A 7,889-nucleotide genomic window follows, 5' to 3' on the forward strand; every position below is an offset into this window, starting at 1 on the left:
ATTGGTCCATTAACATACTTAGTTAGACTTAGATTTAGTTCCTCAGGTCCCTTGCAGGACAATGGGCAGCAGGACTCCTCCCGGCCTAGGTCCATCACAATCTCTTTCGCTACAGCCCAGGTGGTGTCCTGCTCTTGAAGGTCGTCCTCAAATGTACTTTGCCAAGTCTTCTTTGGCCAGCCCTGTCATCTTCCTCTGCCATTTGGTTGTGTCCAGTCTACTGTCACTCTGGTGGGGTGTACGTCCGGAAGGCAAAATACGTGTACTGCCAGCATCAGTTAGCTCTCCGTCACAATGTCCTGCAGGCACCTCTGACCAGTCCGCTATAGCACTTCCTCATTTATGATGTCTCTCCATGTGATGCCCAGTTTCTTACATAGACAGAGCTGGTGAAAGATGTTCAACTTAGGCGTCACCTTTGCTGTTCTTCAAGGCTTCGCTGACATAGATTGTCATAGAGTTATACAGCACAGAAACAGACCCTTTAGCCCATCGTGCCCATGCCAGCCATTCAGCATCTATCTATTCTAATCCCATTTTCCAGCACTTGGCCTGTAGCCCTTTATGCTATTGCATTTCAAGTGCTCATCTAAATACTTCTTAAATGTTGTGAGGGTTCATGCCTCTACCACCCCCTCGGGCAGTGTGTTCCAGATACCAACCACTCTCTGGGTGAAAAATTTTTTCTTCAAATCCCCTCTAAACTCCTGCCCCTTGCCTTAAATCTATGCCCCCTGGTTATTGACACCCCCGCGAAGGGAAAAAATTTATTCCTATCTATCCTATCTATGCTCCTCATAATTTTGTATACCTCTATCAGGTCTCCCCTCAGCCACTGGAAACTCAATGCTGCTTTGCCGATTCTTGCCCCTATTAACGTAATCACCCCATTACCTTATCACTGCTTTAAAAAAAACTTTTTAAAAAACTATTTGAAAAAGTTATTTTACAATGTTGCAGATAAAAGTTGCTTTCCTGACCTCACTATAAACCTACATGATAACATGACATTGCTTTGTTCCTGTCAAGACGGGCTGTTAAATGATTAGACTGTAATGTGTAAGATAGTTTTACTTTTTTCTGTACAACATTTAAACTCACTAAAATTATAATCAGCAGCAGATAGTGATTTAGAGTACTGGGGGGGCGGGGGGTGGCTGCAGTGAACGGAACCTTTTCGGTGATGCTTTGATATTTCTGTGTGGATGCAAACCTATCCAGCATTTTAAGGTTCCAGCCACATGAAGTTCACAATATTTAGATTTTTCAGTAAAATGATAACATGCAGGATCAGCAAAATACAAATTCAAATGGAACAGGGCAACAACAATAACAACTTGCATTTTTTACCTTTTCCAGTATAGAAAAATGTCCCCAAGCAATAAAAATAAAGAAATGGACTTTGTGGCATAGTGCAAGAAATTAGGAGAGGTGACTGAAAATTTGGTCGAATTAATGAATGGAATTTTACCAACACCTTGGTGACAGACTTGGGGAAGGGCTGGGGGTCAGTAAAATGGCAGGAGAATGCATTGGAGAGGGACAGTGGCTTCCTAACACCAGGAAAATTTTCCAATGTTATGAATGACGTTTATAAGATCATGTTTTGAGAATGTAGCTTTAAATTTAGGGTGAATCACAGAGTGCAGAAGAGGCCCTTTGGCCCATCAAGTCTGCACCAACACGTGAGAAACACCTGACCTACCTACCTAATCCCATTTACCAGCACTTGGCCCATAGCCTTGAATATTATGACATGCCAAGTGCTCATCCAGGTACTTTTTAAAGGATGTGAGGCAACCCGCCTCCACCACCCTCCTAGGCAGTGCATTCCAGACCGTCACCACCCTCTGGGTAAAAAAGTTTTTCCTCACATCCCCCCCAAACCTCCTGCCTTTCACCTTGAACTTATGTCCCCACATGACTGACCCTTCAACTACGGGAAACAGCTGCTCCCTATCCACCCTGTCCATGCCCCTCATAATCTTGTACACCTCGATCAGGTCACCCCTCAGTCTTCTCTGCTCCAACGAAAACAACCCAAGTCTATCCAACCCCTCTTCATAACTTAAATGTTTCATCCCAGACAACATCCTAGTGAATCTCCTCTGCACCCCCTCCAGTGCAATCACATCCTTCCTATAATGTGGCAACCAGAACTGCACACAGTACTCCAGCTATGGCCTCACCAAGGCTCTATACAACTCCAACATGATCTAAGATAAAAGCAAAATGCTGCGGATGCTGGAAATCTGAAACAAAAACAAAAATACCTTGAAAAACTCAGCAGGTCTGACAGCATCTGCAGTGAGGAATACAGTTGATGTTTCGAGTCTGTATGACTCGAAAAAGATCTGATGAAGAGTCATACAGACTCTAAACGTGAACTGTATTCCTCTCCGCAGATGCTGTCAGACCTGCTGAGTTTTTCCAGGTATTTTTGTTTTTGTTCCAACATGATCTCCCTACTTTTGTAATCTGTGCCTCGATTGACAAAGGCAAGTGTCACAGATGCGTTTTTCACTACCCCACTAACATGCTCCTCTGCCTTCAGAGATCTATGGACACACACGCCAAGGTCCCTTTGTTCCTCAGAACTTCCTGGTGTCATGCCGTTCATTGAATACTTCCTTGTCAAATTACTCCTTCCAAAGTGTATCACCTCACACTTTTCAGGGTTAAATTCCATCTGCCACTTATCTGCCCATTTGACCATCCCATCTATATCTTCCTGTAGCCCAAGGCACTCACCCTCACTGTTAACCAGCCGGCCAATTTTTGTGTCATCTGCAAACTTACTAATCCTACCCCCCACATAGTCATCTATGTCGTTTATATAAATGGCGAATAATAGGGGACCCAGCACAGATCCCTCTGGTACGCCACTGGACACTGGCTTCCAGTCACTAAAGCATCCTTCTGTCATCACCCTCTGTCTCCTACAACTAAGCCAATTTTGAATCCACCTTATCAAATTACCCTGTATCCCAATTACCCTGTAAATGAAGGGAGTCATGTGACCTATTCTGATGTCTACCTGATAGTAAGACTGGGTGGCTTGATTATTAGAGATCAAAGGAAGGTTTAGATTATTTTGCTGAGAAGAAGGTGCAAGGTATTTTACGCTTGGAGATAATGACAGCAGTCTGTGTTTGCGTTGAATAGATGCTGAGTCTCCCAAAGTCCCAGAAAGGTGGTTTTGCTATCGGGTTGAAAACGCTTATGCTGTAAGATGTCCATTTAAGCCTAAGATGAAAGGGAGCTGGTATCAAGGATAGCTATTTAGCATTTCTACCTGGATGCAAGGGTAATGTGTTTCATCTTACCATGGGGAAGAGGGCAGAGAAAGCCATTTTTTGAGATTAGATTGCAGGCTTCCATACAAATCAATGAATATCATAGAAAGACAGCAGAGATTCTGTGTGGTCAGCAAAGAAAAAGCTGCTTGACTTTGTGAGCTACCACAGTCAGATGCGGGAGGAAGATGGTATCTAGTCGAAGAGATGCATCCCGCAGCCACCTAAGGATTCTGGGAGATTTTTCCTGGCATCGCCAGGGTAAGAAGAATCATTGGAACTGGCTTTACTGCCGGTTGTGGGTTTAAGAAACTTTACAAAAACTGAGTAATGCACCTGGAAACAGTCACTCAAAGTTACTACTTGGCAAAGCTGGGGTACAGGAACCCATTGGAAGCTGGGAGAACTGTAAAATTGAAATTCTGTTGAGTGTGTGATGGGTGATAAGCGTAAAAGGGGAATTTTCCTCTCTGTAGTTTAAAGTATAAGTTATCTACAAAAAGAAAATAGTGTTTAGTGTTTTTTTGTTATTTGTCACAGTAAAAGTTTTAGAATGTGAAATCTTATCATTCATTCTTTCAGCTAATAACTGAAAATTCGAATCTCCTTTTAAAAGTTAGTGGTCTCTACGGAGATCATAACACCAGGGCCATTCAGGCAGTGGGATTGTGAATGTGCAGGGCATTTGTGAGCAGACAACGGGGGCTGTTAATCAGCCAACTGACTGCAATTTTGAGGTGCATTTTAAATTTTCCCTGGAGCATACTGATTCCACCCAGCGTTAGTGGCTCGCCTGCTAAAAGGAGGCGAGAGCTCAGTGGCAGGTGAGTGCTGGCTGGAGTTGACATCCAATTGAGTTCAGCTGCATTGTGAAACAGGCAGGCTAAAGTTCATTCAACCAAGGATTGAAAAGTTGGAGGGATTGTACAGTGAGAGCCCATATCAAGGGCTGCTTATTGGAAGAGTGCCTCCAAGGTCCACTTCTTATAGTGCACAAGAGGATTGAGATGCTTTGACCCTTAAGGGCTCCAGTTCTCAATGGGTGGCATTCACTCTGAATTTTCTACCCCAGTGAGAGGGAGAGAGCAGCTTCAATTACATGGAGTGAGGCTGCAAAAGCCAGAGGAGTACTAGCCTCATGAGGTGGTTAGGGTCTGCAATCAAGGAGGGTGCATAGGGCCTAGAATGCAGACTCATGCTGGCAGAAGACACTACCCAGCAGAAAGGGTTGACATATAGAGGCTATGCTTCATGGAGATGTTGGAGCTCCAGTACCTTCAAAATCTGCCTCTGTCCAGGCAAGTGGTAGCAGACCTGTCTGGGAATGTTGGATGCAGTGTTGAGGTCAATGGGGTGTAGTGGCCACTCTGCCTGCAGTGGTGAAGGTGACTGTGGCATTCAGCTTTTATGCCTCAGGATCATTCCAGTGATCTTCTGGAGACATCTGTGGGATCTCCCAGTAGTGACCCATTGCTGCATCAAGCAGGTAAAGGATGCCATGTACCAGAGGGAAGGGCAATACATCAAGTGTCAGACAAATCAAGCCAGCCAACTGCAGGAGTGATGGGTTCAAGGCCAACACTGGATTACTCCAGACGGAAGGGGGAATTGACTGCATCTATGTGGCCACCAAGAGTAATTAAGAACTTTGTCAAAAGGAAAGGTCCCACTCTCTGAATGTTCAGTTAGCAAAAGTATCCTGCAGGTGTATGCAGGGTTCCTGGGAACAACTCATCCATCATGAGATAGTCCCAGCTGCCTCAGCTTCGTGGATGGATATTGGATGACGAGGGCTATGCTATAAAGACATGGTATTTTACACCTGTGTAGAATCCTAACACAGGCTGAAGACACAGCTGCCATGTGGCTACAAGGGCCACAATTTAACAGACCATTGATCTGGTGAAAATGAGGTTCAGATACCGGGATAGGTCTGGAGGAACCCTGCGATATGTCCCATCGAGGGTTTCACATATCATTGTGGTATGCTGTGCTCTGCACAAACTGGTGCTCTAGAAGGGAATAACATTGGAAGAGGGTAATCTCATTGAACACAGCACCTCCTCTTCTTGGGAGGGGGAACAGTTGGACATGGGTCAAAACCATGTAGCCAATAGGAATACAACCATGAATTTGATGTCAACAGCATTGACGTGCATACCAGGGAACATATGCACTTCACTGATAAGTGCACATTTCTCCAGACACTGGAGATGATTCAGATATCTCCCTGAGGTAACTTTGGTGGTCTTTCATTAAATCCCCTAACCATTTTAGTGACCCTGTCATTACATAATTCACCATCGCCCTCATTCTGAGCATTTCTTTTCATGCTCTCCTTGTCAAGTGTTCATCAGCTGGAAAGGTCCACTGTGCAGAAACGAGCAAACTAGACTTTATATTATGTAAATGACCTTTAAATTGACAGGTATATCTATGGCTTTGACATTCAACAAGAAACTACCACCCAGTGAGACCCCAAGAACAGGTGGGTAGATTTATGCAAACCTTTGTGTGTCTCTACACTATAATCTCCTGGCACTTGCAGTTGATTTGGAGACAGGCTGTTGTCTTTTCTGCTCTGGTGCAGGAGATGAATGATTTTGGATGGTCATTGGGTGCCTGTGCCCGAGAGCGCCCCTGCACATGGGGGACCATCTTCATCTGTTCAGGAGCTGCCACTGTCACGTGGCTTCATGGAGTTTTTGTGTCACCATCTAAGGGGCCAAGGGTTCACTATCAATACAAAGAGCCACCATGGGCTTCAAGCAGTCTCTCCTCCATACCTTTGAGGCCCATCTGACCTATCCTGTGCACTTGAACTGTTTGAGCAACTGGCAATGGGGCTCAGTGTCTCAGGCCCATTTCACCCACTCATTGCTTAATACAGCTCTGGATAAGTTAATAGTACGCAGGTCAGCACACACCTGTGTCCACTGGGTAGTTTGCTGCACATGGCTCTTCATGAGAGTTGCCACTATCTCAATGCCATGTGCTCAGAGACTCCTCCATTTTATGTGCATGGGAGTGAACAGCCTCAAAACTCTGACCGATATCCACACATTTCATGCTGCTGTTCCAGCATCCGCCACTTTGCTAGTGACTCCCGAGACTCGGCATCGACATGAAGCTGAGCATCGCTGGACCCTCCTCAGTCCTCCAATGGGGAGTGGCCACAGCTGTCACTGCCTCCGTTAGCTGCCCTTGCGCATCTATGCTGTGCTCGCCATACTTTCTAATGGCACATCAAAGCCCACTGACGTGAAAGTATCTGTACTAGTGGAGGGTATGCTGGACTGATGTGAAACTGTCTCCTCAGACAGGGGATTCTCCTCTGAGGTCTTGTGATTTTTGAGAAATTACTGGTTCCCTTATCCGCTACCGGACCTGCGGAAGACACAAGTCATGTTAGGGTGCTGTGCTTCCAACTAACCCCAGCTGGCTGTCCTTGATCAGGTCTTTGAACTGGAGTTCCTTGCGTTCAAGGCCCGCATGTGCACCATAGTTAGTGCTCGTCAGAAGATGCCAGCATCCATCATGCTGCTTATTCTCTATGGAGTTCACGCCTGCCTTGCCCTCACTGATAGGGTGCCCTTCAGTAACCCATCTTAGTTCCATTGCTTCCTCCTCCATTAAATTCAATGCTATGAATTGCACACCTTCTCCAGTTTTTCTCCATCCTTTGCATTGTGAGTATGCCTCTCCTGCAAACATAGTGTCACTCTTGTTTCAATGTATATCTTAGCCCAGCTGCACTCATCAGCCTATCACTTTCCATTCCAGCATTGTGCCACATGGAGGCTGACTGCAAGTGCCTATTCAGTATTGTCAATGTGGTGATTAACTCTGACTGACCACAGACCTCTGGTGTTTGTCAACTCCGCATCTAACTGTGGGCACTGGCCCCTGGTTATGCCTAATGAATGGGTTGGCCATCTTGTCTCATGTGTCATAGGTGCCATTTATGCCATGCAGGGCTGTGAATTTATAATTATAAATACCACTCATCTTGCCAGACTGTACAAAGTCATTGAAATGCCTCCGGCACTGCACCCATGTTTCTGCAACCGTCCCGTGGCTGCTGACTTTCTCAGCAACCTCAAGGTATGCCTTCTTCACGAGACTTACTAGCCTCCTCCTCCCGTTCACTGGGAAGAGCACCTGTCTGTGTTCTTGCCACCAGCAGGAGCACCTTCAGGGAGACATCACTGAACCTTGGAGCCACCCTTCCTCTGACTCCAGCCATTCCTTCTCAGCCTCCCTTGTTCAAATTCCCTTCCAATGCCCTCCGTGTGCCACCTGGATGAAGGCTGCTGACTAAATATGGTGCCTTCCTTCTCTCCTGCCCGCCACCTGATATTAGCTGGCTCTCCCACATGATGGATGTTAATTAGCTGCAGACAGGGAAAATCCTGGAGGATGTCCTGGTACTCGGCCATGCGGCTGCAGGACCTGAATTTAGTCCTGGTTTCGGGACTTCCTCTCATTTGGGAAAATCTTGGCCAATGGGTTTTGAGTTTTAAAGCCAGTATTTGAAGCAATGTAACCTTTTAAAATGTCACTTTTGCATTTTTCTTTACACTTCTAAGAATA

This window comes from Cetorhinus maximus, chromosome 7, assembly GCF_964194155.1.
Source record: "Cetorhinus maximus chromosome 7, sCetMax3.hap1.1, whole genome shotgun sequence".
In the NCBI taxonomy this organism is placed as follows: Eukaryota; Metazoa; Chordata; class Chondrichthyes; order Lamniformes; family Cetorhinidae; genus Cetorhinus; species Cetorhinus maximus.